We start from the raw sequence: 22,967 nt of genomic DNA, 5'->3' as shown, positions 1-22,967 counted from the left end.
GCTTGATTTTTTCCCAAATTTTCTTTTCTACCTGCCAAACCCCTTGGAGAACTAGACTTTCTCTCACACAGAGTGAGTAATTATCCACATTTAGGCGTAGAGCATTTCAGTCGCAGAGTTCCTTTTCACTCTTTATCATCACGTGTTATGGATAAACGCTTATTTGCTCTCTCAGTTTAAGAGGGAGTAGTTTTCGTTAGCTTCTCTTTTACTAGAAGAGAGGTTGGCCAAATATCAAAACATTTATGTTCACCTAACTGTTTTCGAATTTAATATTATAGGAAGACTCACAACTCACCATTAGTGCGTATTCTGCAGAAAGCTTGATTTTATACTGTTTTTGCCGCACCCCAGAGCGATGAGAACGGTAACGCAATGTTCAGTTGGTCGCCGAGCAGTTTAATTCATTTTTATTGCGTGCGCGGATGAGCAATTTACAAGAGTTTCACTGGATTTTTGCTCTGTCAAATTAGGAGCGTTTTTTCGTCAGAGAAACTATTACTCTGCGCTCTCTCTACAGCAGATTGGTGTGATGCACATTGAATGTAAGCTCGCAGTTGTTAAGAGGGAAGAAAACTCTTTCTCTTTAAGATGAAGATGAGCAAAACGAAGCCTGTTCCAGAGTAGGGAGGATATGTCTAAAAACGTCATATCATTATAAAAAACAGAGTTTGCCCCCAAAAATATTAACGTGCTAAATTTGGTTATATTTGCTCAACCAGTTTCCAAGGTTTGCAGAAATTCGTGTTTCATTTGTATGGGAGCCCTTTCCACTAGAGGAGGAAGGGGTGTCGATCTACCACAAAATATCTGTTGCTACCGTTAACCACGACAAGCCAAATTTGGTTTCATGTGCTTGATGAGTTCTCGAGTTATACCGATTTTTGTTTTTCGTTTGTAAGGGATCCTTCCCTTTTACAGCTTTTGAAAAATCCACTTGTCATTCACGTGATTAGTTCTTGAGTTATACAGATATTTGTTTCCTTTGTATAGGAGCCATCCTTTTCAGAGCCCGGAGGGGTCTCATATTACCATAAAACTCTTTTTTGCTTCCTAAACATCTACATGCTAAAATTGGTTCCATTTGATTGATTAGTTCCCAAGTTATGCAGGAATTTGTGTTTCATTTGTATGGGAGCCCTATCTTTCAGAGGATGGGGGTCTCAAACTATCATTAGAACCATCCACGGCTCGTTTCAAGATGGCTTGACAAAGTATTTTTTTTTTAATTCTTTTAGCACCAATATTTAGTGGTTAATTTGTGGTTTCGAAATCCAATTTGTGGTAGATTGTGGTTGAGTAATTTCTGAGAAATTTTCAGAAAACTGAGTCAAGCCATCTCTGTAAATGATTTCGCTTCAAATGAATCGGACAACGATGATATATACATCAATCGAAAGCTCTTAATTTGTGGTTCACGGAAATGTAGTTTTTGTAGGCATACTTCATAGTAAAATAATTAAAAAACTATTATTTAAATTTTTGAACATTGTTTGCCTCTTGTTGTCAACACCGATCGTACGCGGCGCTGGTAGACCATCAAGAGCTAAGAGATCTAGAGCATATCGCAGGGCTAGTAGCGAGTCACTTTTTAGTGACTTTGTCACTATTTTGAGCTTAGTCACTAAAAAGTCACTATACTTTTCCATCATAGAAGTTTCATGCCAGGCAATGCTTTCAAATTTCTCATCGAATATCGATGGTTTAATAAACGAAATCTCGCCTAGCTTCACACGATTTGAGATGTTTGAATATTGTGCAAGGGCAGTCACTAACCAAAAATCGTTTTACTACGACTTTCCGGATTTGTTACATCGCACATCAAGAACTAAATACAACTGACAGACCACCAAAACACCAATGCGTATTCGAGAGTGCATACATTCGTTCACGTACTTTCATTAACACTTATAACTCGAAAACTTGTATTCGAATATATTGAACAAGGTGTTATTACAACCATTTCAACGTGAAATTATGATACGGATTTTAGTTCGACTTTTTTTCTACGAGAACAAATCATTGCACATCCTATGTTCTAAAGACATAAATTTCAGATAAAATTTAATTCATTTATGGTTCAACAATAAATTTCAAAACCCTCTTTTGTATATTTTTGGTCACTATTTGGTCACTATTTAGTCTCTATTCGGTCATTATTTTAATAAAAAAGACACTAAAGTCACTATTATTTTACTCCAACTTCGCTACTAGCCCTGAATCGAAAACCGGTAAATCTTTGTTTTAATTCTATCATCTACCTGCGTCATCTGCACGTAACGTTTTCCAATTCGTCATTTTCGTGTAGTGCGTATTGTTCGAGTAACGTAAAACAGATGATTTTTTCTCAGAAAACTTTCGTGTAGCGATGAGTATGGTGAAACTAGAGATACTCAGAGGGAGAGATATGCGGTGAGCCAAACGAACCGTCAAAATTGGAGCCAACCGAACAAGAAAGGTAACACCACATTGAGAGGTATTGCAATCAGGTACAAAAAAGAACGTGTTTATTTCTGTACGATTTTTTGTTCTATTGCCAATGAATGAATTAAGAATGCTGTGAGTGATTTTTACTCGGAGTTCAACAAACCTTGTGTATAGGTAACAAAATAGGTGAAGGTGTATGCAATTAAACATAAAACCTTAACAGTTTTTGCGAAGCACTTCACTATTCTTAAGGACTTTCACCGTCACCACCGATTATACAAGTCGAATGTTAGTCAACATTGCGTTTTGAGAAGAGATCTGGCACCTCTGACATATGAAACCCAGTTGCCGGATTGGCGATTTTGTTCACCTCGAATCTCTTCCTCTGAGTATTTCTAGGTGAAACAGTATGTAAACAGTAGGGATACTATATGTGCAGATTTACTGCGAAATGCAAATGTTGATCAATTAGCAGATATTTGTAGTTGACAAGCCTCCGTGTGTTTTACGTAAATTTCCTCAAAATAAGTGAAGTTTTACGTAGAAATGCGAGCGTAATTTTCTCGATCTTCGGTCGAATCATTTCCGGAAATGTAGTTTTGCCATTTACCGATTGTTTGAAAAAAAAAAAACCCAAATTAATACACCTAGGGGTGTGATCTGGTCTTTCTCTTACAAAATCTATTATATGTTAAAATCTATTAGCACATACGTTTTAACTCTTGGAATAAATTACAGCCTGATAATAATAAAGAACAATTTTTTATTTCGAAAAATATAATAATATTTTGGTAACCAACTACGCAACTGTATTCGACTGTTGGGTGTTTTAGAAACCGGAATGATGCCTGAAGGTCGGGAATGGGCCTTAGAGCTGTAGGGAACGGTTGAAACGCATGGTAAATGCCCAACGGTGTGTCCCTGACTAGAATTAAAATTCGATATTTTCTCGTCTCAGGAATATGCTACTACAACTACCCCCTGAATAATAAAACAAAAAAACTTTCAACGGCAGCGACAACTGTATATCGTATATATGAACGACTGTCGATATGTTCTAGATAACCCACTAGCACTAACATCGGCAGGTGCCAGTACTATGCTCATCCAACGCCGCGTACGGTCGGTGTTGACAACAAGAGATAAATAATGTTCAAAAATTTAAATAATAGTTTTTTAATTATTTTAATATGAAGTATGCCTACAATAATTACATTTTCGTGAACCACAAATTAAGAGCTTTCGATTGATGTATATATCATCGTTGTCCGATTCATTTAAAGCGAAATCATTTTCAGAGATGGCTTGACTCAGTTTTCTGAAAAATTTCTCGGAAATTACTCAACCACAAATTGCCACAAATTGGATTTCGAAACCACAAATTAACCACTAAATATTGGTGTTAAAAGAATTAAAAAAAAACTTTGTCAAGCCATCTTGAAATGAGCCCATCCACGGCTCCAGAAACCCCTATATACAAATTTTCATGCCGATCTTTTAAGTCATTTCCTAGTCTATATAGATCAGACAGACAAACAGACAGATGAAACTCAATTTTTATATGTATAGATCTACAGATCTACTTGACTAAATAGCGTTAGCACAGAAAAATGGACGTGTCTGTTCGAAGAAAAATTCTGAAAGATCTTTGTCTTTGTTTGAAACGTTCCACTTTTGCGCCATCATGTGAGCTTACTGTTTACTAACTAATTTTCGTAAAAACGGGGCTAGTCTTTATTTTTAACGACATTAGGGGCATTACTGACAATTTTCGTTTTTGCTAATGATTCTGCACGCATGTTTATAGCAACAGCATTATTTTTGACTGCTTTATCATTGTATAAAATTGGCGTGTTGTGCTGTTCCTCAAACGTAGCCGCAAGATGCGACGCAGTGTGATATATCGTTGCGTGGCTGAGAGTGCTTCATTGGTCCGGCCCCGTTGGTAGGCAACACGAAATGAGACATTTATTTTTCGCACATTCAGTCTCATGGAACCAAGTTTTAAAAGATGACGTGGCCACTTACAACATTGCATTTACGAAATCAAATGTCTTGGTTTTTCACGAAACTGAAAGAATTATAAACTTGAAAAAAAGGTGGGGTCACTTTCGACATTTCATTTTCCGTACATTCTTATTACGGAATAAAATGTATTTGCGTCTCGCGATTTTGACAGAATGGTTTGACCTTAGGGAAAACTTTACCTATCAATTGAGACATTAGCGTTCAAGATCTTTTTAGTGAAAGTACCAGAGGCCCATAGCACTTAAGATTATATACTATACCATCCTGGTATAGTAAAGTAAAATCAACGATTTTACGATCGATGCTAGTTATTAATCCGTTCAGAGGAAGTAACATATAACGTATTTGAAGAGGACACATTTTTGTTACACTTTCCACATAATTCAAAATCTGTTCCCAAAATTTATCACACGGAGCATTAAGCAACTAAAAAAATCGAAAAAAACAAACACGGCGGGTTATGTAACAAACTTGCTATGCATTTTGCAGAAGCATTTTTTTTTAAAAGTATGGCAATTAGGCTTTTTTTTCGTTTTAGACCTAAAGTTTCACAAAATATTACGAGCATCATAATTTAACATCGTGGTCGCAGGGTAATTGTTCGTGACAAACAGTAACGATTACACTGGACAGATTTTTCTGCAATTTACGAGGTGCTTCGATAACCATAAATATAGCGCATGATCCCTTCGGGCATTGTACCCGTCGTATCACATGTGAGCAGCCGATTTTTTCTCCGTTAGCAAGTTGGTCCACGCAAAGACTAGCGATTAAGGTTTCTTATTATTATTATTCATGGATTCAGCGTATATTTGGAAGAAGCGCCTCGATCAACAGCCACATCCCAGCATAACCATCGCTTGATAATTGTATTAATATTCAACATTATGATAAAGCAACTACAGCGTGGCGAAAATCCCGCCGCAGGCCACTCGAAACAACTTGAACGGTGTTTATTTTGCACCATCATCATTCCGGCCTGAATCAGGCGGTGAATTACCGGAAAGCTCACGTTTTGGCGAGCACTCCACAGAAGACTGTGCTCTCACTTAACGCCCGTTTCGATGCTGACCTGGTAAAACCGTGTGTACCAGGTTGATGTCAATTCACGTGTGTTTGTTTTTGCTACTAATCGGGTGCGGTTCATCTTGGTAACCGCCACACCCGCATGTGTAAACTTACGAAATAAGAGCAGACTACTAGGCGTCCAACAATTGTACACGATCTGGTCAGCAGACGGTCGCACGGTTTGTAACGAATCGCTACTTCAGGAGACCTAGTTCAAATCCAGTTTTTCGCAGACACACGCGAACCGCGCAACAAGTTTTGGCATTCGCACCATTTGCTCATCACCACTACCCGAAACCCTCGCGAGTCGTTCGATTATGGAAATCATTAAACACACATGCCATGTCTCATCGATGATTTGTAAGCACGGTGCGTTTCCTTCTAAATACAAAAAAAGGCGATTCGCAGAAATTCGAATCGCAATGTTGCGACGTCGCGTCGGGGACTAGTGGGAGATGAGAGTTTTGGCAAGCGGATGTCATGCATTTTTGAAACTAGTTTCGCGATCAGTGTTGTATTCGATTAAGGAGCGCAGCCATTGATATTAAAATCGCCAGAAACTAGAATTTTGTCGGATGTTTGAAACACAACTAAAAGCCTGCGTTTTATGATTTGATCTTCACATCACATATTGCAATGGATTTTAACCTCGTTTTACTATAAGTCCGTTATCACTCACACAAAGTATACAGGAGAAAACATGTTTATTTGCGCTTTGGAAGTTAGCTATGCAAAAAAAAAAATACATTATAACCGGTTGTGGGCCTTTACTCGAACATTGATTTTTTATCCATTTCACAGGCATATTTAACAAATCGTTTTTATCATCATATTTTACTGCCACGAAAGCAAGTAAAAATGTATATAATTATTACCGGAGATAATTGAAAGTTTGTCAGCGTGTTTTTTTTTTTGCTTAAACACTTTAATTTCTCACAATTTGGCAAGGTGCAATTTCCAGTGAATTTTCTCTCATTCACGGAGTGCTAAGTTACGAACCCGACAATTCGTATTTCGTTTTTCTAACAACATTTGCGCCTCTCTTCCATCGCATTTGCCAACAGTCTTTCCTAACTTGATAATTATAAAGACACATGTTTAAACAAATTTACTACTGTAGGTACGTTCAACGCTCAACTTCGACATCGGCAGCATCAGCAGAGTCCGTAGTTCACGGGTCCGGCTGTCGGGTCTAATTGGACAGCAGCTACAACTAATGCTGTTGACGAGGAGCGGCGACGCTGAAGCTCCAGCCGATGCTGCATACGCTAGCAACAATGTAGCAAAGTTGCGTTAATTTTTTGTTGTTGTTTCGTTGCCTTTTTTGCTGCAACCGAACCGGTGTTAATTGCCGAGTTGCACCCTGGAGACCTGTTGGAGTTTCAATCATTTGAGTTATGATTGGAATTTTGACCATATCCAGCTGTACGATAAATTTTGTAGGCGAATGTTGTAACCTGTTGTTGAAAATGTTACAACAAGTTCTGTGATTGAAACAAAAGAATTTCATCTTACCCCCATATGCGGGAGCATAATAAACACGTCACAATCCAAAGTCGAAATCCAACTCCCTTCATTACCTCAATATTTTCGAGATTGCATATCATTTCGCCGGATTGCACTTATACGCAATAAGTGTCCACCAGCTAGCCGCTTGCTACTAAACAGCATACCACACAGTATGGAAAGCACCACCATAAGCGCAAACTAAGAGGCGGACGATGGCACAGAAACCAGCTCCGACCGGGTCATCAACTTCGCGGCCGGCACTCGCATCTTCAGCGGCATCCTAAAAAATACTCCACCTAGTCAGAAGATGCCATCACAAGCGAGATCCGAGGCCATAGGGAGCAGAAAAAAAAGCGGTGAAAGTATTGACCCCAAAAAAAAGGTTTAAAATTATTTTCCAATAATTTCGCATCTTTTACTTTTGGCACCTTCTTCATCGGCTGCTAGCAGCAACGGCAGCAGCCTTCGGACCGACAGTTTCGACAGTTTTCGAGTAAACATAGGTTCATAGGTTGTAGCGTGCATGTAAGATCTGTATGGAGATTTTTTTTCGCTGTGCTTTGTTTTTGCTATGTCAAATGTAAACACTGTTATGAGTTGCGCCTGAAGATTTATGCTCACACTTGTCGTTGGTGCGCACTGAGTGGACGGAGCTAGGGTGGTGCTGCACACCAAACGGATTAACTCGCAGGTTGGGTGTGTAGCCACCCCGCGGAGACGAATTGTTTCGATCGTATTCCATAATTTTGGGAACTCCCACACGTATTATGCGGAGTCACAGATACACAAATCGTAAACTCCTCGAAAATCATATCGCAAAGCGCTGCCACCCAGCAGCGGGCACGGTTCATGATGTTCAAACAAAATACAATTAAATAAAAAAAGATTTACCAGAGATTCAACATGGGACGGCTGCTGCTATCCTATCCAATAATTGTAGCTACTTGAGGGGGAACCTCGTGCAAAAGTGCGCGTGCTTGTTTCGCTCGACTTGGGGTTCGCTGGATGTTTGCGCACGGACATCGAGTGGAATCTCTTGATCACTTCTACCGAGAGACCACAACGCATGGCTCTCGACAATGACGTCCACCGACAGGCTGACTGCTGAAGGTTAGGGGACGTTATGGTGAAGAAAGGAACGGGGTATGTAATAGTACAACACCTTAGAGATATGATATGTGAATGAAGCAACATCAATGCCAGCAGCGCGCAGTTGCTTCTACCTGGTCAGCACGGTTCACACGGAATGCGGAGAAAATCGATCAAACGATCTTTTGAACTTGAATGAAGTAAGCTTGTATCGATTGAGTTGTTACTCTCAGCCTCAGCTGGTTGTCGTATTTACACAGAGCTCTGGCCGGGAGCTTATTTTTTGTGTGTGTGTCTCTTCACTTGGAAGTCCAAATCCACTTGACTACTGTTTCCATTTCGGTTTGTTTATGGATCAAATATTGAAACTCGACTGTGAATTCACGAGTCAACACAGGTACGAACTGTTTGTGGTTACTGTTTTGTTTGCTGTTCGAATTGGCCCTCGAGTATTGGAACAGCTAATTTCACACTAACTACGTGGTACAACTTGTTGCCCAAATTGGGCGTCCATTCATTTGGGCGAATTAAGAATAAGAATTGAACAAAACCTCATGGTCAACATTGGTGATAGTGTTTTATTTTTGCGTTTAGAAAATTGAAAGGAAAAATGTCTCAATCTACAAATGCCAACTAATAAGCAAAATAGAATAGAATCGTATTGACTCTCGCGTGTTAAAAACAAGCGGGAGCTCTTACCGATATGAAAATAAATCCTTTAACATACAAGCAGCGAAAGTCTCAACTATTGTTTGTTTTATCACATTCTCGAAATAAGGATTTGCTTATTATTGTTGCTTGAGTTCAGCCATTTAAATTTAATAAATTTATCAATACTAATATCACAGATCGTGTGAAGTACTATAAACCTGCAACATGGCGTTCATAAGATCGAACTTTACCTATTGTAATGAAGAAAGTTTACCTGTCTTAATAGGTCGCAGGTAGTTGATATCAGAAAATATATTCTCAGTAGCACTGCTGCTTTAGTTTATCGCTTTTTTTGTTACCGTTTTATGTTTATCCATATCAACGGTCATTTCGAATTATCTCGGTTTGCCAGCATCACGGTAGATCTACCAATGACTGGCGGTCCTGTACATGAGTAGAAAAATTTGGCAGAGCAATTGGAAAATTAGCGATATATTTTGAAGTTTAAGTTGAATTGGAAATTAAATTTTGTGATTTTTTAAAATTTAATAGCTAAACGGAAAGTTGACACATGGTAACCTTTACAATTGGCACAGCGAACGATTTTATTTGTGTTTTTTGCGAGAAGAGCTTCCACAAATTAAACATTTTGGGTCCATATGATAGAGTTTGGATCCAGGGCCATATTGTTGGCAAATACAGCATTGAGTGATATGCTTTTGACCTCCACCAAATTTACTTTAATTTAATACAACTCCCAATTTTTAATAAAAAAAGCGCTGTTAACCTACTTTGCGGTTAAAATGTTCTCTGACTGTTTTCGTCTCGTGATTGTTGTTTCATTCGAATTACTTGGGTAGGGTTCTCTGGAAAGGCACGACCGTAAGGTTGTCGTGTTGTCGTTTGTTACATTACTTGTAATCTTCTATTAAATAAAAATAAGTTGGTGTCTGTATAACGGCGTTTCACTCCAAATAGAATCAACGGATTTGAATGATCCTTTTTGTGTTTGTTTTGTCTTGATCTTCGACGTGTTAATAAGCCATAGAAATAACAATAATCAACTGATAAAGTTAAAAAAAAAATGAAATTCATTTTCGCCTTTTCCCGCCTTTTACTCCAAAAACAACGTCATTAGATTACTATGATTGCAGGCTATGAGCGGTAGACAAGCTGTTGTAGCGTCGTTATTGAGGCGTCGTCGTAAACAAGCACCTGTTAATGATTCACATATAAAGTGATATTCGTTTTCGCTGCCTACTACACCTTTTCTATGCAAAAGCGCTGTAGCGTGGTAGCAGCAAACTCGACATGCATATGAATACTCTCAACGTGGCTTTGATTTTATTCAAGGGCATAGGGGAAAGTAGGTAAAGACGGACACCCTAAGGTTCAATCTAAATAATTACTTAGGTATTGCTATTTAGATCGCAGTAGTCATACAAATTGAAACTTAAGGTCATTTGTTTCCATAATCATTTTTGGTATTAGTGAACTTCCTCCATGTTTTATGTGTTTTGGGTCTTCAAAAATAAGACTACAAATTGCTGTTTTTTGACATGGTTGGGAAAGACGGACACTTGGGGTGGGTAAGATGGACACTACGAAGGTAAAGGTGGACACTCACAAAAAAGATGTAGTACGTTAAGTATTCTTTTGATTTATGTGTTAAGTGCTGGCCATACATTACTTTACGTTATTAGAGTCCATCTATACATCACGTGAACAGTTTGAGAGGATGGGTTTCGATGAAGGCGAAAATTATCCGCCTATATGGCCTGTTCTAACTGCTCAGTGATTAATATCTGCTGGTTTCTCTCGCGGGTGTACTTTGTGAACATCTGTAGTACACAACAGATGCTACATGTGAAAATTCTTGGAAAATCCGTGTGTCCATCTTTCCCTACCTTAGTGTGTCCGTCGTGCCCGACCTGGTTGTAAATTTTTCAAACGATCGTAGCTCTTCATCGGAACATCGAAAATCTGCTGGATTTTCACTAGAAAACCGAGGAAAGACTAATTAATCACTATACTATTGTGAACAAATGAAAACACGTAAGTTTCACGAGTTTTTCACTATTTTCCGTGAAATAAAAATTACATCAAATTGCGCGTTCACGAAAATATTCTTTGTTTTACTTACAAATTTGACAGTTTGCTTGCTAAAAACCGATAACGCAACTCAAAAGCATTAACACACTATAAAGAAGGTATTCGCATCACTCAACTATCATAATACATTCTAGTTTGTGAAATATCAAAAGTGTCCATCTTACCCGCAGTGTCCGTCTTTACCTACTTTCCCCTATACTTTATAGTGTAAATTAAATTTCTAGCTTATTTGAGTAAAGTTGCATATAATCGTTTCATTCATCTGATAAATAAAAAGAAAGAAAAAGAATAACACTACATGTGCGATGATTTAATTTACCATTGCTCGGATCTAATCAATCTGTTCAATTTTCTCTAAAATGCACACTGACTAAGATCATTGACATTTGCTCTTGCTGCAATGATTCTGTTAGCTGGTAAAAGAAACGTGTAGTTTTTGCTTCTCAAAAAACATTGATATCTGTTCAAGTTTCGTTAAATAGGCACTATTGCATTCCTACAAATCTCTGGATTTACTATTAATTGTTGAATGTTGAATTGAAAACTATAATGTTGCGAAGTGTCAATTGCACTGTGCTTAGGCAGCAGATCTGCCTCAAAAATCAGATGAAATATAAATGTTATTGAAGCGAAAATTTCGAAGCTCCGTGTACCTACCAATTTACCATTTAATTTCAAACGTCTGTATGTACCTTCGCGCTCCGCAGTTGGGTGATATTCGATGATGCCCAAAGCCCTCATAACTGGTGGCATTAAACCTAAAACATGCATATTCTCGCATAAACAGCTTTATGTCACATGGTCACGTGAAAAACAATTGGTATCATGTATGTTTGAAAAAAAAGATACCCGAAATTAGGTTTTGAGAAAATTTTTGTTCAGGACAAAACCATATTGTCACTATGCTATGGAAATAACGAAAATCAACTGGAAAAGTTATAAAACGTTAAAAAACAACCCTTGATATTTCCCGCCCTTCTGAGATTCTGAGAGGTTTTCTGTGAGTTTTAGTGAGTAACGATTTTTTGGAGCCTTTGATCGGAAAAATTCGAAACAAGTTTTCATCACCGGGGCGCATACTTAAACGATAGCCTTCATTTTTTTAATATTTTATGGAATAGTTCTATGCGATTTTCGTATTGGTATTCGTACGTAATAAACATAATAGATTAAAAATAATAATGTGTTTTTGCAAGAATTTTAAGGAGTATTCATACTGGTTTCATTTGGTTTGGATTAATTTTCTTCCACATGTAGTGTAATATGATCAAACTGATTCTTGCATATCTTCCAGTTGACTTTGACAAATTTCTGCTGTGGTCGAAGTGTTTTTTTATTCAAATGAAGTTGTTGTAAGTGGAATGTTCAAATACTTAACATGCCGTTGAATTATAATTAATTTCGTTGTTTTTGTTCCAGTTTTGCGAGTTAAGACACGAGTAGTAGCAGGTCAATAAAAGTGTCAGGCTCCGCAACACTGAAGATAGAATATTAAAAAGTCAGGAAATATACGAGTCCCGAAGGGAAGTTGATCGGTTAAGAACAAGACGAGCCCGAAATGCACGACGTTCGACACCCCATATATCCCAAAATCGTCAGTTACACACTTAGTTTCCATAGTCTTTAAACGAGTCTTGAACAAAACAAAAATAAAGTATAATAACTTAAACACTCAATTGAGAGAAAAATGCTAATCACATATTTTCAAATACTACTACTTTATAGATTCAAGGTCAAATTTACCACCTAACAGATGCATTGCTGCCACTTCCCGATGGCAAATGTTCTTGAAGCGACAATTCTGACAGGAAACTACAAAGGAGAAGTCGTAATAATCCCGCGTATCTCGATTACTCCTACCGGTTTGCCGTTAAATTTTAAACGTCTGCAATTTCCCGTGCGTCGCGCATTCACGATGACTATTGATAAAACCCAAGGACAGTCACTGAATATTTGTGGCATAAACTCCCAGTATTCATGCTTCCCACATGGACAGCTCTATGTCGCATATTCACGTGACCCTGACCCCGACATTGTGGAATATATAGAATTTAGTGGCTAGGACCACCTTGACCACTTTCACATGTTTCGTATATTCCGAATTTTAAGCTTGAATTATTTAGAATTCTGAAGTTTTTTATAAAATCTGTTCCAGTGAGATTGGCCAGGCAGAAGGGTATTACTATATTTGCATTAAGCCAAACTTTTGAATAATTAAAAAAAATGTAATAATTTCCTTCAGAATATTTAAAAGAATGACTGTTTATTTTCAGAAATGTATTGAAATGATTTGATTATGGTTGAAAGGTGCTTCATAATGTTCAATGAAATAAAAACATAGAATTTTACGAGCGCAGGATTGAAAAAAAAAACTAAAAACGAATCACAACCGAAACATATCGTAGGTATGTTTTTTAGCAGCAGTTAGATATTTCAGTTTTTGCAATACAACAGTCAATAAAACTCAAGGCGGCGGTACGAAGTTTGCCGGGTCAGCTAGTAAATAATAATTTTAAAGTTTGGTGCAAAAGGGGACTCAAAGTGCTATTGAGATTCAATATTATCAAACCTCAATGTGGCACTCTGAAAACAATGTTTTCACACTGAAAACCTGATACGGTCAGCATCCCAACGGTTGTGTTGCTAAATTACGACAGAGCTTGTTACTGGGCGAAGTACTGGCCAATGCACCTACCGCTGAGGCTGCCGTTACAGCACAAAGGCAGCTTTTTACCATAGGAAGTGGCGCTGCTGGTACTCACTGCCGCTGCTGCTATTCGCTGCCGCTATTGTTGCTGCCCGCTGCTACTTTGTTCGGACCATCCTAGTGGCCATCCACTGGTAAAATAATAGGTTTTAGCAGAATATAAGTGTTACTGGAAGCGAGCACTTAACGACCAATCAGATAAACAAGGCTTAACTATTTTTTTAGAGTACAGTTGTTTGCATAATTAAAGTTTTAAATTTTCAAGGCTGCTGTTGGGCGGTGTTGTATATTTTTTTCTCTGAGTGGATTCGTTATTGTGACCAGAGACATTTGATCTATTGTGATATTGCCCAGGTGTTTTCTGTACTCCGCACTTCATATTATTGGCAGTATTACTATTGAAGTGAATGATACGCTTTTTCTTTTATATCCGTGTTTGAGTGTGTGAGTTTACCCTTTCGTTTCAAGCTTACTGCTCTACTATACCGAGCCTCTTTATATCCTACCAATATCTCTGGAGTGAGACTATACCTAATGTTCCTCCCTGGCCAGGTGATTTCTAAGAGGGACTTATTATGTCAAGAGGAAGGAGTCTTACCGAAATCTCATTCCTCCAGCCAATACCGGTTCAAAATTACAATTCCCTGAAGAGAACTATTATACGTTACTCAGACCAGTTTCATTACAAGAGAGACTTATTTTTGTTTGGATGAAAGTCAGCAGGGTTTCTATAGAATTCAGCTTGAAGGAAGGGTATGTAGTGGAGAGCCTGAGAATAAATGCACGGTAAAGTCCTTTGACAACCAAATGGCCTGATTCTACAAAGATTCGAGCCCCCGACCACCCGTTTATCAAAGCGGACACTGTAACCTTGCGGCTACGAAGCTCCCTGGTGTTGTATATTGTTGAAGGACAAAAAAAATCAGTTCGTGCTCGAATTTACAACCGCCTCTATGGAGGAGTTTATCAGTTTGAATGAAGTGCAATGAACATTAACCCTTTAAATCAATATTTAATTTGTCCTCAAAAGGATTTGTTGTTTATTTTTTCATCGGAGATGATACCAGGGTTGCCACATGTATATCTGTATTTTTCTTTGAAAATATCTCTATCTCGGGCCAAAAAATCGGTATTAAAAATCTGTATCGAGCAAACTCAGAATGTTGGATGGAAAAATGTTTACTTGCAGAACATATTTAAACAAATTCATTCTTCTCTACGTGATGTTTATACATGTTTTTGTTAAATTTATTTTTCAAAGTTTTCGTTAATTTAATATTAGTATCTCCTCCTTGGTCTGCAACGTAGCTTTCAGCTTCTAAAATTGAAATCATTAGCTTAGGGGCCATGCAATTTCTGGTTTCAACTATATATTAAAAGTATGCGTTCTAAACAAGCAGAAGAGTGTGGATTTATTTGAAAAATTCTCACAAATGATCTGTACTGGAAACTTGAAATTACCATCCCGCCTAATGGTTTTCAACAGCTCAGACCAAGTTAAGTCATTTGTTTCAATGAATCTTCCAGTCAAAAAATTTTTTCAAGCGTGCGAAATTCATTAGACAGCCCCGTCAGTTACTGTTACGAATTTGGGAAATAGTCGCATCAAATCGTTTAAATTTTTCAATTTCACGAACGATTTAAGATTACTGAAAGCTGCCATTTTTATAATAGGATCGGTGAAATCGCACCTCTTTGCAATTTGTTTAATGAATTTTGTATAGAAGTTCTGACAAATATTTCGAAACGTTCATTTTCGCGCTTCGCTCGAATCACATTCCACTTCTTCTTCATCGATACCTACATAATCCTGATGTTGTTTTTTTACAAAACTTTCAAAATCGTATAATCGAATTCTACCCTTGAAATTGATTTCAGGTCGTCGGTATAACAAAAAAGGAAATCTGTAAAATCTGTATTTTTGGCAATATTTTGTAATTCTGTTATACTGATTCTGTATTGCTTTTTCAGTTCAAAAATCTGTAAAATACAGAAAAATCTGTATATGTGGCATCCCTGCATGATGATGCTGATCGCAACTCTATGCTATCTCCGGCAGTAGGAATAAGGCGTTCTTCGATTATACAGGCCCACAGATTTTGATTGCCAGCATCACAAAAAGTTTGCATGTTGTCAAAATGTGGCAACTTTTCAATGAAGGGTGTGCGGCCGATGTACCTACTGTTGATGCTACGTCTATCGCACAAAGTCAACTTTTTGATATAGAGGAAGTGCCGCTGCACCTACCGCTGACGCTGCTGCCACTACCGCTGATGATACCCTCTGTTGCTACCCGCTGCAATCCGCTGCTGCTACTGCTGCTACTTGCTGCTACTTGGTTAGAACAGTCCTAGTCGCCATCTTATAGTAAAATGATCGGCTATCATATAGCCCAAAGAGCGTTTTTTCAGAAAATTCGCTTTTTACACGGCATGTTTTTATTAGTTTTTTGTGCTCAAATCGTTTATTTAGAGGTCCGATGTGGTTACTTAATCCAAATACTGAATATTCGATGAATTAGCATAACCTTTTTATATTTTTTCTTGATATTCAGCTCGATTCGTATGCGGAAATACACTGCTAATGATTCTGAAATTGGGAAGGTATTGATGATTACAAATATTTTTAGGACCAGAACGGTTTGTTTGATCGGTATGATGTTTTCGATAAAGTTGTAGATAATAAGTGTATATTTTTTTCGGAGGGACTACAACTTTATAAAAGATGTCATACCGATCAAACAAACCGTTTTGGCCCTGAAAATATTTGTAATCATCAATACCTTTCCAAAATAGCATTTTTCAATAGCTTCTCAAAAATGACTTGTGTTCCAAAAAATTAATCCGGTAGCACAGAATGGCATCTTTTGCCTACAGAAACGTCTGTGCAAAGTTTCAGCTAATTTAAAAATGACAATATAAATAAAATATTAAAACTGGGACATTTTTTGTGGAACTGCTCAGTAATAAAAAACCTATCGCTTTTTTAGTATCAAACATGCTAGTGTTGTATTCATTATTCTCACTAAACTCAAAAAACAGTTGTGGCGTACTAGTTGTAGCCATGATGAGTAGAACATGGTGCAACGGTTTGACCAAAAAGTAGGCGCGGGTAGAAGTAATGTATTTTGTTCAGGGAGACGAAGTATCACTATGCAAAAGAAAGAAAATTTTCCTTGTTTATTTATGTGTCCTTGCTCACTTGAAAAAGAAACATCGGAGTTTTCAATGTTTAAGTTGCGAGTAGCTTTCAAGAAGCACTAATAATGATAGCAAGGTATGTAGCATTGTTATATTTACAATATAAATGCATCTTAATGATATATTCAACGATGCGAATTTTTTTTCCAGAGGATGTTTATAAACAAACTTCTTCGCAATCAAACTTGTTTCCAATATGGCCGATTCTGCATTTGACATACCGTTACACCATGTCTCTATACATCATGGTTGTAGCATCAATCGATTATGATTTATGGAGCTAGTAGGGTTATAACATGTGCATTAGGCTGTCCCGAAAAAATTCGATGTTAAAACAGTCAAGGTGCTCAGCCCTAAATTGAAAAATAATGTATAATGTTATAGCATTTTTGTAGAACATTTCGACTTTCTAAAAAATTGTTTTCAGGTTGCCCAAACGTGATTTATGAAAAAATGACTTTTTTCAGCTACAAACCCACTCTTTTGCACTTTTTTCAATTCTGTTCGATTCCTAAATGTTTTCATATATTTTTTATTTTTGTGGACTTGTTTTTGAATATATTGCATGGTTTGGTTCAACATCGCATTCAATTATTTGACTCACAGAGCCCATTGAACATCACGAAAAAGTGAATTTTTTTCATAATTTTCAGATAAAACCCTTCAAAACACATATAAAAAACTTTGTTGATCAAGAACTGAAATTTTCATTGCAAAGCGGGATTCAAGACGAAAATTTACATGAAAAAAGATCCTTGATATCTTATCGGGGGACTGAGTTATTGGCGTTTTTACATGTGATGGAAAACTATGCATTCTGTCAAAAATGCCACTAAAGCTCAATATCTCCATTGCGCAGTGTTTTATTTTGTCGTTTGTGCGTATAATTTCATAATAGTAATTCAAATGATGATTAAAGCCATATGGTATGTTCGGAAGAGTTTCAGGATATTCAAAAATGCATCTTTTAATGTAGAAAGATGGGTGATCAATCCACCTATGAGTGAGATAAAAAAATTACTTTTTAATCAGAATAAGATAGACGCACGGTATCTTCGACAAAGTTTTAGGTTATATTAAAACAAGAAACTTTACCGAAGACATCATGTTTCTATCTCTTAAATATTACGAGCAACATTGAGTTTTCAAATAGAAGGCACTAAAAATCACAATTTCCGTTCTAACTTTTTTCACAAATTTTTCCGAATTTTTAAACCTTCTACTAAGTTATCAGCCATCTAAAAATGCATTTGTTTTCTGAACAATGTTATTTTTTATCTCCCAAAATAAAACAGTTATTTAACATATTTGTTAAAATTCATAGTTTTCCATCACATATAAAAATGCCGATATCTCAGCTCCCCGATAAGATATCAAGTATCTTTTTGCTTGTAAACTTTCGTCGTAAATCCCGCTTTGCAATGAAAATTACAGTTGTTGATCAAAGTTTTTTTTTATTTGTGTTTTGTAGGGTTTTATCTAAAAAATATTAGAAAAATTAATTTTTTTGTGATGTTTAGTGGGCTCTGGGAGTCAGAAAACTGAATGCAATGCTGAACTGAACCATGCAAAATATTCAAAAATAACCCCACAAAAATAAAAAAATACATATATGGAAAAATTAAGTAATCAAACAGAATTGAAAATAAGTGCAAAATAGTGGGTTTGTAGCTGAAAAAAGTCATTATTTCATAAATCACTTTTGGGCAACCTGAAAACAATTTTTTAGAAAGTCGAAATGTTCTACAAAAATGCTATAAATAACATTATCTGAGCACCTTGACTTTTTCGACATCGATTTTTTTTGGGACACCCTAATGTGCATCCACTTGGTCTCAGTAAACAGGTTACTAGGTTGGTCGATCGGTGTACGTTGAATATTTCGAAACTCAGCTTGGAAAATAGGTTCAATTGATGAGTTAACACTAATGCTCACCTAATTTTTTTCTTGCATATCATAGCATTTTTTCTCAGATCGAAAATCGGTAGTTGCGAACACGGTCAAAATTGCATTTTTCTGATATAATCCAAGATGGCGGCCAAATTCAAGATGGCGGCCTAAATTCTGATCATTTCAAAAAGCCCTATCATTCCTCTTTACAAGAAAGTGCTACTTGTAGTACTTAACATAACGAATTTTAGAGATAAAGCTCAAATAATACATCAAGAATTGCTAAAATTTCAACTTGTCTGAAAACTACTCCGCCCCTTGGTGACCAAGGGGTCAACAAATTCGATCAAACAAAAATGGCATTATAATTTTTTCTCTATTTCTAATAAATATGTGCATTTATATCAAATTCAAAAGACCTTGTGCACCTAGTGGCCTAGTTTCAGCGAGAATTGCTCATTTCAGGTATGATATAAAATACAACACTAAGCATGTTAAATTAGAAAAAAAAATGTATCTTCACCTCGCATCATTGACCTAGCAGAGGTATCACAGATGCAATATCTTAAGTTAAATGATATTGATTATTCATCAATTTTCATTTGCCTAGAGCAACAGCTGCTAACATAGCTTGGAATTTGAGATCCTCAGGTTCTCAAGTTGTTGTACAAATGGGATCGGGATGTGCGCGTACGCACGTCCCGGCTAACAAAAATTACACATACGAGTTATCCACATGAGGGATAATCGCAGAGGTCAACCCAACCGAAGTGCAATGGAAGAGTCTCGCTCTGGGGGAACCGCCTTGCTGATCACGGTAACCCCTATGCCAGGTAAGTATGCTTTTTCGAGGAAACTTGCCGTCAGCCCTTCACCGTGCGGTATCTTCTGCTGTCGATTGCTAGAAGGCACAAATGTGTCTGGCGAAACTTTAACCGTTTTTTTTGCGTTCTACCTGTGCCATAACTGGTTAACATAGCTTCGCACCTGGAATTTCCAGTTTGTATTAAAATTTAAATCTGATAAGATTTAACATCTTATCAGATGATTTCCCAGAAGGTTTCTCAGCAACCGTGATATTTTTCCATGAACCAACAAACAGCCTAGCATAACTTTGAAACCAAAATTCCCCTTGGGGATGTAATCCCTCGTGTAACCAGTAACAAATTGTCCTATTATCGCCGGCGGTGGCTGACCAAGGGAGCAAAACTCGTGACCACGCGCTTAAAACCTTATGGGACCCAGCTCGTAACCGCACGCGCGTAGATCGCGCTCTCTAGGTGCGGTACAATGTGTGTAAGTGTACATACCGTAGAAGCCCTCCTGAATATTGGCTTTCCTATAGGCAAGCTGAGGCTGCGTGATGCCAGCAGTCTTTTGACAAAAGGAACGCGTTCAAATTAATTAACACCATGTTTGGTTGAGAAAAGGGGACCGTCGGGAATGTCTGTGAACGGCACGGAACGGAACGGAAGGTGATAATGAAGCGAAACGCTGGCTGGTGCCACTGAGAAGCAGCCGGACACAACGAACTACCGATAAGTATTACAATAATTTTATTTATTTTACACACGCAACATCAATGTACAGCTAATCAAACAAGACCCCACGATAAAAGGAAGGTGAATTCGGCAAAAGGTGTATGTGGGAAAATGCCTTGTGCATTGCGTGAAGTTACCGACTGTTGACGAAAATTGATTCGAATAGTTCGCTGCTGACAAGAGTGATGAGATTGGGATTCGAAAAAAAAATTCAATATTGTAAATTTTATCACATCTCGTAAAAACGAGTTTCATCTGTGCAGTTTTATGGAGTGGCGTTTGGAGCTTGCTTTCAAGACAACTCTGAAACGGCTCGTTATAAAATCTCAGGTGGAAACGAATATCATCGGACTTATACTCATCTATTTTGATGGCGTATTATCCAAAAAATGACCCTTCTCGATTAACACCGGATTTGATGTCTGATTCGTTACACGTGTACAGTATACCCTTAGCAGTCACATTGTGTGAAATCCGGAAAATTAGTATCAGTCCGTAGCATTCGTCAGGCGCTGTTACTGTGTAGATGCAATAAACGATAGATCGATCAAGCATTCGGGGGCGATTTCGAAATTTGCTTCGTCTAGGAAGGGAAAAAACAGTCGCACGTTCAGTTTACATGACACGGTTCAGTACATGCGTCCTTCTATAGTCCTATCATCGGTTGGGTTGTCGTACCCCCCAGGGTCGCCGATGGTCCCAGCTTAATCCATTCATGATGAGGTGCGAAAAAAAGACATCAACCCGTGCGTGTAGTTTGTCAATAATTTTGAACTCTTTTTTTGTTGTTGTTGTCCAGCTCCGACGATGATGATGATGCTGCATGCAGAGCTGGTTTGCTGATGTTGGCGGTTTTACGTTTTTTTTTGACACAATGGGTTTACGAGAAATGGGGGTAACCAAAGTAGCGAAGGGAAATGGACCGTAATATAATGAACTTACGACTTGTCGGGTATGTTTTTTTTCTGAAATAACTAGCAGTTAATTAGTGTCAAGGGTCCTTGAAACAATTAGTAATATCTTTGCTCAGAGGTGACCGGTTCGTTATGCTGGCTTTTGCAGGTTCCGTGCCAGGGGGGCACTGCATACAAGGCTAATGCAATGAATTTTCAAGCAGCTTTATTGATTCGCCGTGTTTCATATATGATTGGATCGGGATGTGCGCGTACGCACGTCCCGGCTAACAAAAATTACACATACGAGTTATCCACATGAGGGATAATCGCAGAGGTCAACCCAACCGAAGTGCAATGGGAGAGTCTCGCTCTGGGGGAACCGCCTTGCTGATCACGGTAACCCCTATGCCAGGTAAGTATGCTTTTGCAGCGGTCAACTGTGCCTTTGCCTCGGTTGACTACCGAGTGTGCTAGCGATTTTCTCGTCCTCAACTCGCAGGTAAAGACAGTCGGTAGGTCATAGTATGAATTGACACAGATTTGAATGGAATGGTTTCAATGGGATAATGACAGAATTTGTTTCTAACTGGAAGTTAGAATTATTTTTAAAAACACAGTGAAAGTTTACATATTTAATTATTTGATCGACATAAAATGAATGGTGCGTGGAATAAATATTTTGAAGTATCATCCTCCTCCTCCTCCTTTCCCATCGAATGCTATGTCAATTATGGATGTTCCCTTAAAAGACTATAACTTTTTCACCATATCTGAGAATTTTCCAGCTTAGGTTCAAGGGGAAAACCTGTGTTCACCAGTGTTATTTTCGAGAAATATTATTCAAGAAAGCTAAAAAATATAGCAGTTTTAGGTAGCAGTGTTTTCAAATATGTTTTATTGGCATTTGAAAATCTAATTGCATTTGTCGGTAAATGAGTCCATTTGGATTTTAAATTTGATGATTTCATGGTGTTCCTGAGAAAATTTTACATGAAGAACACGTGTCACTCGTGAAAATAAATTATTGGGAATTTGAGATTTCAAATTTAACAATTCCATCGTGTTGCTGAGAAAGTTTTACCAGGGGGTGTTTTTTGGCTTAGCAGTTTTTCAGCAATAAAACTAATTAATATCACTCTTTCAACCAACGTTTCGGGTATATTGCACCTTCTTCAGGGAATTCTGAATTTAGACAAGACATTATAAAAATTACGAAATTACACAAAATAGGATATGGGTCATTCCATACGAAGTGACCACGAAAAAGCACAAACTTGGACACGACCATCACAGATTTTGCTCAAAGTTGGGAGAACTATTCATCTACTGTCACTTTGGAAAAATCCCAAATTTGGTGTCGATTGGAATACTCCCCGCTCTGTGGGACCCCCCTGTTTATTGCAATGTCACGCATTTTTTGTTCAAAATCTCTTTTTTCTTTTTCTTGCAATTCATAGACGTACGATGTCCGAAAAATACTGATAGACGAGTTTTGAAGAAAATAAACCAAGGAATCCAGAAAAAATATAAGTTTTGACCGGAAGTGTTGCCAGATAAATTATTTTTGTATTGGAAAACTAAATTCACATTTTTTGGCAAATGCAGCCGTTTTTATTTTAAATTTGATAATTGCATCGTGTTCCTTGGAAAATTTCACATCAGAAACAACTATCATCCCGAGGTAATATGAGCCAATCTCGAGATATAACATTTTTAAGAAAAAAGTTGTTTTTTTTTCACAATTTATAGACCCACCCGGAAAATAATAATAGGTGAATTTTGAAGAAAATGAGCCAAGGAATCCAGAAAAAATATTATTTTTGACCGGAAGTGTTGCCAGATAGATTA

At 37.5% G+C, this 22,967-nt stretch overlaps 1 protein-coding gene and 2 non-coding genes across 6 annotated transcripts in view; all 3 read right to left on the bottom strand.

The window, feature by feature from the left end:
- LOC129732834 (probable nuclear hormone receptor HR38) overlaps positions 1 to 22,967 on the bottom strand; it is a 315,336-nt gene that overhangs the window by 63,192 nt on the left and 229,177 nt on the right. The gene's annotated exons all lie outside the window — the stretch shown is intronic.
- LOC129733469 (U1 spliceosomal RNA) lies at positions 19,360 to 19,523 on the bottom strand. Its single transcript, XR_008729556.1, has one exon. It is a non-coding gene; the product is annotated as a U1 spliceosomal RNA (small nuclear RNA).
- On the bottom strand, positions 21,376 to 21,539 carry LOC129733471 (U1 spliceosomal RNA). The gene has a single exon (XR_008729558.1). It is a non-coding gene; the product is annotated as a U1 spliceosomal RNA (small nuclear RNA).

The sequence above is a fragment of the Wyeomyia smithii genome, chromosome 3 (genome assembly GCF_029784165.1).
Source record: "Wyeomyia smithii strain HCP4-BCI-WySm-NY-G18 chromosome 3, ASM2978416v1, whole genome shotgun sequence".
Lineage (NCBI taxonomy): Eukaryota > Metazoa > Arthropoda > Insecta > Diptera > Culicidae > Wyeomyia > Wyeomyia smithii.
This window is presented reverse-complemented; position numbering and strand designations above follow the sequence as displayed.